This window comes from Notamacropus eugenii, chromosome 4 (genome assembly GCF_028372415.1).
Source record: "Notamacropus eugenii isolate mMacEug1 chromosome 4, mMacEug1.pri_v2, whole genome shotgun sequence".
Classification (NCBI taxonomy): Eukaryota; Metazoa; Chordata; class Mammalia; order Diprotodontia; family Macropodidae; genus Notamacropus; species Notamacropus eugenii.
The window spans coordinates 326,714,476-326,724,385 of record NC_092875.1 but is presented as its reverse complement, the minus strand read 5'-3'; positions in this window follow the sequence as shown (position 1 = coordinate 326,724,385).

The window sequence follows — 9,910 nt, the reverse complement described above, 5'->3', positions numbered from 1 at the left end:
CCCTATAGGATATTCAATCATCCTGTTTATTTCACAGCCATTCCTATTTGCCCAGTATAGGCCAGTATAATACAGCACTATAAAATATTCTAATTCAGGAGTTAGAAAGTTCTGGGATACATGTGAAGGAGCCATATGCAGTTCAAAAGTCTTGTGGGATAAAACCCAAATTCTTGGTCTGTTATCGAAGCTCTTTCAAAACCAGATTCCAACCTGCATTTCTTCCTTAGCTTTAACTCTCTCATTCAAAAATCACAAGACCATAGACTTAGAAAGGGAGGCAAAATGTTTCTGACACTACCATTCAAGTGAAACTATTTCTTCAATTACCACTGAAAATTGAGGAGATGAGCATCAATTGGGGAATGGTTGAACAAGTTGTGGCATATGATTGTAATGAAATATTATTGTCCTATGAGAAATGACAATGATTTCAGAAAAAACTGGAAAGACATGAACTGATGCAAAGAGAAGTGAGCAAAACCAGAACACTGTACACAGTAACAGCAATACTGTATGAAGATCAACTGTGAATGATTTAGCTATTCTCAACAATACAATGGTCCAAGACAATTCCAAAGGACTCATGAAAAATGCTGTCTACCTCCAGAGAAAGAACTGATACAGTCTGAATGTAGATTGAAGCATATTTTTCACTTTATTTTATTCCTGTTTTTTGGGGGGGGGGTCTGTATCTTTTTTAAAAATATGATAAATATGGAAAAAAATTTTCCCTGATTGCAAATATATAACCCACAACTGCTTATTATCTCAGAGAAGTTGGGGAAGAGAATTCAAAACTCAAAATTTAGACAAATTAATACTAAAAAAAAGTCTTTTCATGTAATTGGTAAAAATATTATTTTTAAAAATTTACCAATGAACTTAATTGTCATTGTCTATCAAGTTACCTAGGGTCACAACCTAAGGGCACTCCTCGACTCTCCCTCTTTCTGACCCCTTGTTTGTGAATTCTAAATTCACAGCATCTCAGATCCACCTCCTTTTCTCCACTCATATCACAAACAGCCCAGCAAAGGCCCTTATCTCCCTTTTTCCCACTTGAACTAACAGCAATAATTTACTAATTAGTTTCCCTACCTCAGGTCACTCCTCTCTCCATTTCACCCTCCAAACAGGTACAAGAATGATATTCCTAAAGCAGGAGTCTGATCACATTACTTAATAGGCTCAAAAGAGTCCTGGTGCTAGGATCAAATATAAACTGTTTTCTTTGGCATTTGAAGCCCTTCACTATCTGGCTTAGATCTACTTCCCCAGACTTATTACAGATCATTCCCCTTCATGCCCTCAGTCAAACTGGCCTCCTTGGGCTCATCACACACAATACTACATCTTCCATGGGTTTATTGCTCCCCCCACACTCTATTCCAATATATCCTCACCTTCCTCTCTCCCTCTTAGAATTCCTAGCTTTCTCTAAAATTCAGTTCAAGTGCCGCCTCTTGCCATGAGACTTTTCCTGGTCACCCTGCTTCAATCTGCATTCAGACTCCATTAGTTTTCTCTTTCTCTCTCTAGAGGTGAATAGCATCTTTCATCATGGGTCCTTTGGAATTGTCTTGGACCACTGTATTGCTGAGAGCTAAGTCATTCACAGTTGATCTTCATACAGTATTACTGTTACTGTGTACAATGTTCTGGTTCTGCTTACTTCTCTTTGCATCAGTTCATGTAAGTCATTCCAGGTTTTTCTGAAATCATCCTGCTTGTCATTTCTTAAAGGACAATAACATTTCATTACAATAATATACCACAACTTGTTCAGTCATTCCCCACCAAAATTATTTTGTTCTTGCTTTATATATATTTTATGTATTAATGTTTCCTCAAATAGCAAGTAAGCCCCTGAAAGGCAAGGATTTTGTCTGTCTCTGTATCCCCAGACAAAGCCTGGTACAGAATAGATGCTTAATAGACATTGGTTAATTAAGCACAGCTTCAGAGGTTAACTCTCATATATTTTGTACATTTTATAATTATTTGAATGGAATTTCTCTTTCTATCACACCTTTCTGAGCTTTTTTAGTATTACACTAATTCACTTGGGTTTTCTAGGTAAGCCACCATCTTATCACATAACCTCTTTGAATCTCAGTTTTCTTATCTATAAATTGGGGATAATACTTGTACTAGCTCATCAGGTTGCTGTGAGGCTTAAATAAAATAATATATAACAGAGTTGTCCAATATGTGGCCTGTAGGTTGCATGTGGCCTGCAATCAGATTAAAATCATGTAGCCCAAATTAGATTAAAATGTAATTGGAAAATATTCAACAAAATAAAAATATGATAAAACATAGAAAACATTACATTTTAAATCTAAGTCCATATGTAGCCCAGAGGGATCCTTATATGTGTATAGTTTAGTGGCTCATGTTTCTACTTGATTTTGACACCACTGATTTTATGTGTATATATATATATATGTATATATATGTATGTATATGCATGAATGTATGTATAGCCATACATAAAAGCTACATAAACACTACATAAAAGTTATCATCACTATTATTTACAAATAAGGATAACTTGGGGCAGATCCAAGATGGCATAAGTAAAGGCAGCAACCCAGCCAGATTCTCCCAATATACTTCTATAGAACAACTTTAATATGTCAAATTGAATTCTGGAATGGTATAGCTCCAACAAAAGATCATGGTGAGATATTTTTCCAGTCCAAAACAACTTAGGAGGTTTTTATGAAAGGTTTCTAACACCAGGGTGGGAACTGGTCTGGAGTGCAAGTAGCAGCAAGGAACAGCCCAGAGATGGCAAGGGATTTGGACAACTGGTGAGAAAGAGATTACAAGGGACCCTGAGCTGACACTGGGCACTGTTTGGCAACTCCATTAGTCATACACAGTTCTGGGTTGCACTTCTAAGAGGTCATCACAAGGGAACAAAGGTCCTGGTCACAGTTCAAGGGCAAAGAAGAACACTAGCACTTGTGGCTGCAGGGGAGTAGGGACTTTTTCTGGAGAAAGACCAGTTGGCAAACCAGGAGAGCAATGACCATATCTTCCCAGAATACCACCATCTTGGAAGCACTGAAAACTTACAGACTCCCAGAACTAGTTATGAAAGCAGCAGAGAAAAAAAACAATCTGAAGCTTAGGACAGTGCCTCCCCACCCCCAAATGAGCATGATAGTCTGAAAAGGGTACATTTAATATTTCTGTTTTCCTGCATTTGTTTTCAAGGTTTTTAATGCCCTAATACATGGTCAGTTTTTGTGAAGATGTCATGTACATAAAAAAAAAAAACTGACCACAGACAACGAAATAATACTAATAGTAAACAAATATGCACCAAATGGCAGAGCATCGAAATTTTTAAAGGAAGATTTAAAGGATTTCTACAAGGAAACAGTAAAACTGTTCTAGTGGGGGATCTCAACTTTCCCCTCTCACAATTAGATAAATCTAATCATAAATTAATAAGAAAGAATGTAAGAAGACAAGCAGAATTTTAGAAAAGCTAGATATGACAGACCTCTGGAGAAAACTGAATAGAAATAGAAAGGAGTACACCTCATTCTCAGCTGTACATGGCACCTTCACCAAATCTGACCAAAGTGTTAGGGCATAAAAACCTCACAATCAAATGCAGAAAAGTAGAAATATTAATTGCACCCCTTTCAGACTATAATACAATAAAAATTACATTCAACAAAGGACAGTAGAAAGCCAAATTAAAAATTAATTGGAAACAAAATAATCCAATCCTTAAGAACAAGTGAGTCAAAGAACAAATCATAAAAACAGTTATTTCATTAAAGAACAACAGTGGGAACATCCTAAAATTTGTGAGATACAGCCAAAGCAGTACTTAGAAGAAAATTTGCATCTCTAAATGCTTATATTAATAAAAGGAGAAAGAATAGATCAAATGAATTTTCCATGCAATTAAAAAACTAGAAATAGAACAAATTTGAAATTCTCAATTAACCACCAAAATAGAAATCCTGAAAGTCAAAGGAGAGATTAATAACATTGAAAGTAAAAAAAACAAAAACAAAAACAAATCATTGAACTAATAAATAAAAGTAGGAGCTTGTTTTATTGGGGGGAGGAAAAGGGGAGAGGAACTAATAACAGAAATAAACCATTGGTTAATTTGATTTTAAAAAAGAAAGAAGAAAACTAAATTACTAGTACCAAAAATGAAAAGGGGGATGACACCATCAATGAAAATGAAATTAAAACAAATATTGGGAACTGTTTTGCCCAACTACATGCCAATGAAACAGACAATCTAAGTGAAATGGATGAATATTTACAAAAATATAAACTGCCTTGATTAAATAGGAAATGGAACCCTGTCCTAGAAAAAAGGAAATAAACAAGTCATAAAAAATCTCCCCAAGATAAGCTAGAAGCATTTCTAAAAAGATCGGGGGTGAATCAAGGATGTCCATTATCACCACAGTTATTTAATATGGTAATAGAAACTTTAACTTTAACAAAAAGAGAAGAAAAAGAAACTGAAGGAATTAGAAAGCCAAAGAAGAATCTAAGCTATTACTCCTTGCAGATGATATGATGACATGCTTAGAGAATCCTAGAGAATCAAGTAAAAAACTACTTGAAATAATAAACAACTTTTAGCAAAGTTGCAGAACATAAAATAAACCCACATAAACCATCAGCATTTCTATATATTGCTAACAAAGCACAACAGCAAGAGACAGAAAGAGAAATTCCATTTAAAGTTACCGTAGACATTATAAAATATTTGGGCATCTATCTGCCAAAACAAACCCAGGAACTATTTGAACACAATTACAAAACACTTTTCATGAATAAAGTCAGATCTAAATAATTGGGAAAATATCAGTTGTTCATGGGTAGGCCAAGCTAATATAACAAAAATGACAAGTCTACCTATATTAATTTACTTATTCAGTGCCATACCAATCAAACTACCAAAAAATTATTTTATAGAGCTAGAAGAAATAATAACAAAATTCATCTGGCAAAACCAAAGGTCCAGAATATCAAAGGAATTAATGAAAAGAAATTCTAGGGAAGCCAAACCAGATCTTAAATTATAGAAATTGAAGGAATAAGAATAGGCAACAAAGAGACAAAACTATTACTCTTTGCAGATGATATGACAGTAAACTTAGAGAACCCTAAAAAATCATTTAAAAAGCTAGTTGAAATAATTAACAACTTTAGCAAAGTTGTAGGATATAACATCAATATCTCTGTATGTTGCCAACAAAATATAACAGGAAGAGATAGAAAAATAAATTCTATTTAAAATGAAAGCAGACAAAGTAAAATACTTAGGAGTCTACCTAAAAAGACAAATCCAGGAACTATATGAACACAATTACAAAATACTTTTCACACAAATAAAGACAGATCTAAACACCTGGGAAAATACTCTTTGCCCATGAGTAGTCCAAGCTAATATAACAAAAATGACAATTCTACCTAAATTAATTTACTTATTCAGTGTTATACGAATAAAACCACCAAAGAATTATTTTATAGCACTAGAAAAGAAATCATAATAAAATCCATCCAGGAGAACAAAAGGCCAAGAGTTTTTTGGCCAATTTAAAAAATTGATTTTTAAAAAATGTGAAGGAAGGCAGCCTGGTAGTATCAGATTTCAAACTATATTACAAAGAAGTAATTATAAAAAAAAAATCTGGCATTGACTAAGAAATATAGTGATGAATCAATGGAACAGAATAAGTACACAATACATAGTAATATGTGACCATAGTAATCTAGTGTTTGTTAAACCCAAAGATTCAAACTTTGGGGGGCAACTCACTATTTGACCAAAATTTCTAGGAAAAATTGGAAAGTAGCTTGGCAGAAACTGGGCATAGATCAACATGTCACATGGTATACCAAGATAAGATCAAAATGGCTACATGATTTAGACAATCAAGATATTAGACAAAAATCCATTAGGGAAGCATGGACAATTTTTACCTATCAGATTTCTTGATAAAAGAAGAGCTTATAATCAAACAAGAGACAGCATTATGACATATAAAATGACTAATTAAAAAGATTTTGCACAAACAAAACCAATGTAACCAAAATTAGAAGGAAGGCAGGAAACTGGGGGGAAATTTTTTACACCATATTTCTCTGATAGAGGTTTAATTTCTCAAATATATAGGGAACTAAGTCAGATTTATAAAAATAAAACCCATTCTCCAATGGATAAATGATTAAAGGATATGAACAGACAGTTTTTGGAAGAAGACATCCAAGCTATCTATAGTCATATAAATAAAATAATGGTCTAAATTACTATTGACTCAAGAAATGCAAATCAAAATAACTCTGGGGTACAACCTCACACCTATCAGATTAATATGTTAGAAAAGGAAAATGACAAATGTTGGAGGGGATGTGGGAGAACTGAGACACTAATGCACTGGTGGTGAAATTGTGAACTTAGCCAACCATTCTGGAGAGCAATTCAGAACTATTCCCAAAAGGCTATAAAATTGTATACCCTTTGATCCAGCAATAACACACTAGCGATCAAAGAAAAAGAACCGATATGTACAAAAATATTTATGGCATCTTTTTTATGGTGGCAGATAACTGGAAATTGAGGGGATGTCCATCAATTCAGGAATAGTTGAACAAGTTGCAACATATGTTTGTGATGGAGTACTATCATATTATAAGAAGTGACAAGCAGGATGGTTTCAGAAAAACCTGAGAAGATCTATATGAATTGGTGCAGAGTAAAATGAGCAGAACCCAGAGATCACTGTATATATTAACAGCAATATTGTAAAGATGATCAACTATGAAATATTTAGCTACTCTAATCAATTTAATGATCCCACAGAATTCCAAAGGGCTCACAATGAAAAATGCCATCCACCACCAGAGAGAACTAATGAACTCTGAATGCAAATTGAAGTATAATTTTTTTGCTTTATTTTTCTTGCCTTTTTTGCACCATAGCTAACATAGAAATATGTTTTGCATGATTTCACATGTATAATTGATATTATATTGCTTGCTTTCCCAATGGGTGGTAGGAGGAAGTCGGGCTGGAGAGGAGAAAATTTTGAGGTAAAAAAAAAAATTAAATAATGAAAATAAATAATAATTTAAAAAGAAGGATTTTCTTTGCTAATGCTTATGCCTTTAATTTCATCATTTTATCTTACTGAAATAGCTAACATTGCTATTACTATATCAAATAATAGTAAGAAAGGAAATCCTTACTTTCTCCTTGTCCTTAGGGAAAAAGTTTCTAATGTTTCAGCATTATAAATAATGTTGGCACCTGGTGTCAGACAAATTTTTCCATGGCTATGCTTTTTAGAGTTTTTAAGAAATATCTTATATTGTTATATATATATATTATATATATTGTTATATATAAATATAGTTAAATGGTTTTTCTGCATCTATTGATATAATCACGTTATTTATCTTCATATTATTCATTATACTAATTAATTTTTCAATACTGAATCATCCTTCTATCCTTTGTATAAAACTAAATTAGTTATTAGAAAATCCAAAAAGGCATCTCTTGTGTGTATATCAAAAACTATACAAAATTCATTGAGTTATAACAAAGATAACTTTTACAACCACCTGATCATTAATATCAAGTAAATCAGAAATCAAGAAGATGCAAGCTTGCCAAAGGAATCCAACACTGTCATGGAAGAGATACAGCATAGAGCCCAAGCAAAGAAGAGATTTTAGCAGATAGATAGGATCTCCAGGTTTTGAATGTGCCAGGTGATTTTTAGATGCTACTGGGCAGATTGCATCAAGTCCTAGAAAATAATGAAGTCAACTAAATAAGATCTACAATCACTTTTAAAAGATTGTTCTAATTGTCCACATAGGAAAAACCAAATAAATGAAAAATGTCTGTTACTATGCTATGTAGCTGAATGGACAATCCGAGTCCATCAATATTTGTATCTTGGACAGATGCTGCAAATGGACAATGAATTAGGTTCAAAATTGAACAGGAAACAGAGAGCAAGCTGTATTGTCTTTTGGAAATTTCAAAGTTCTTTTAATGACCCAACACTTCTCCCTGAAGCAAAAGTACATATTTGTAATACTAATATGCTTTCAGTGTTATTGTATGATTACAAACCATGGATCTGCAAAAATCAGTGACGTCACAAAACTGAGGAACATTCAAAGGGCAACGAAGAGGCACATGATGTCCATATGCAGGATGTGATACAAAAAAATAAAATAAAATAAAACAAAGAATTATATAGAAGCATTGGTTTAAAGAACCTTGTCAAGGAAATGTATGTGTGAAACAGAAAATGTGCTGGTCCTGTAGTGACAGTAAGGTATAACCAATGGATAGTTGGAGTACTCCATTCATATCCTCTCAGCATCAGATGAGAACATGAAAGATATCTAGCACACTGATTGGAACTGCTGTAGTCAACATATGGGAGGCTGTGGAAAAGAGTTATATGGATAGGTTGTCATCTGTATGCTGGAAAGGAATGCTCATATTGATGAGATCATAGGCCCATATGTGAGCAGTGAGTTCATTTATGGCTTGCTCAAATTCTCTAAGACAGCATTTTTAAAAACTGAGCAGAGTCTATTGTTTATTCATAAGAATATTTTATATTTTGGGAGATAGTCAAAAATATTTACAGATGTGAATACATATATGTACCACTTAAAAATTTAAAATAGTAAGGAAAAGTATATTTGCATATATGTGTACAAACGATTTAGTTTTTAAAAAGTCTTCCTTTCATGGAAATCTATCACATAGTAGATAGATAGAGCTGGCCTTGGCATCAGGAAGGCTTGGGTTCAAATCCTACCTCCAACACATTCTGATGTGATTCTGGACAAGTCACAAGTTGCAGGTGCCCAAGACTAAAAGTACAGAGTTACAGCTAAAAGCTGACTGATCAGCATTGGTACCGAGTTCTATTAGTTGAAATTCCCTTATCCAGTAAAATCAAGGCCAAATACAACAAAATATACCAATAAATATACACATATGTCTACTTCTGTGTGTATGCATAATCAGAACCCATGGGTGGCTTAATAGTCCCTCATCTGGGCAATATAGCTTGGGGTCAGATTACAACTTGCAATTTAATGAGTTAGCTCCCTTAGTTAGTTCATAATAATAGCTAACATTTCTATAGAACCAGTTATGTGCTAAGCATTATACAATTATCATCTCATTTGATCCTCACAACAGCTCTGAGAGATAGGTGCTATTATTATTCCCAGCTTGAGGGAATTTTATGAGGAAACTGAGGCAAGTTGAGGTTAAGTAACTTGCCCAGGGACACAGATAGCGAACCCAGGTCTCCCTGACTCCAGGCCATGTTCTATCTACTAGCTGCCCATCATCACTATTATATGTGCTTCTGATGTAAAATGAGCTGGGTCCTGAACTAAGCTGGAGGAAAAGGTCAGGCTAGGTAGCATTCAGGAAATTGCGCATGCTTTCCATGATCCCAAACTGCTCAGTGCCTCAAAAACAAAACTCACCAGCACCAGTATTATCCCATTGATGCTATTGTGATACTGAAATATCACAATGTCAGAAGAACTAAAATTACAAATAACTTCAAGGGGCAATGGAAGGAACAATGGTGGGTATAAATAGTCTGTAGCATATTATTAAAGATGACTCATATAAAGCAGTGACGTAGACACTTCATTATTGACCTGAAAAGGAATCTAATCAATCACACAGGGAAAATAAGAAGCAATGGATGAACAGCCTGAGTGGCATTACTGGCAACTGGGAAATAGCAAGAATTGAAGACTTCCAGCATGTTAGGTATGTTATCTGAGAAAACTGATGCGTAAGAGGCAGGGAATGACTGCTGGAGCAATGTTCTGAGGGGGCAGGAGAGGATGG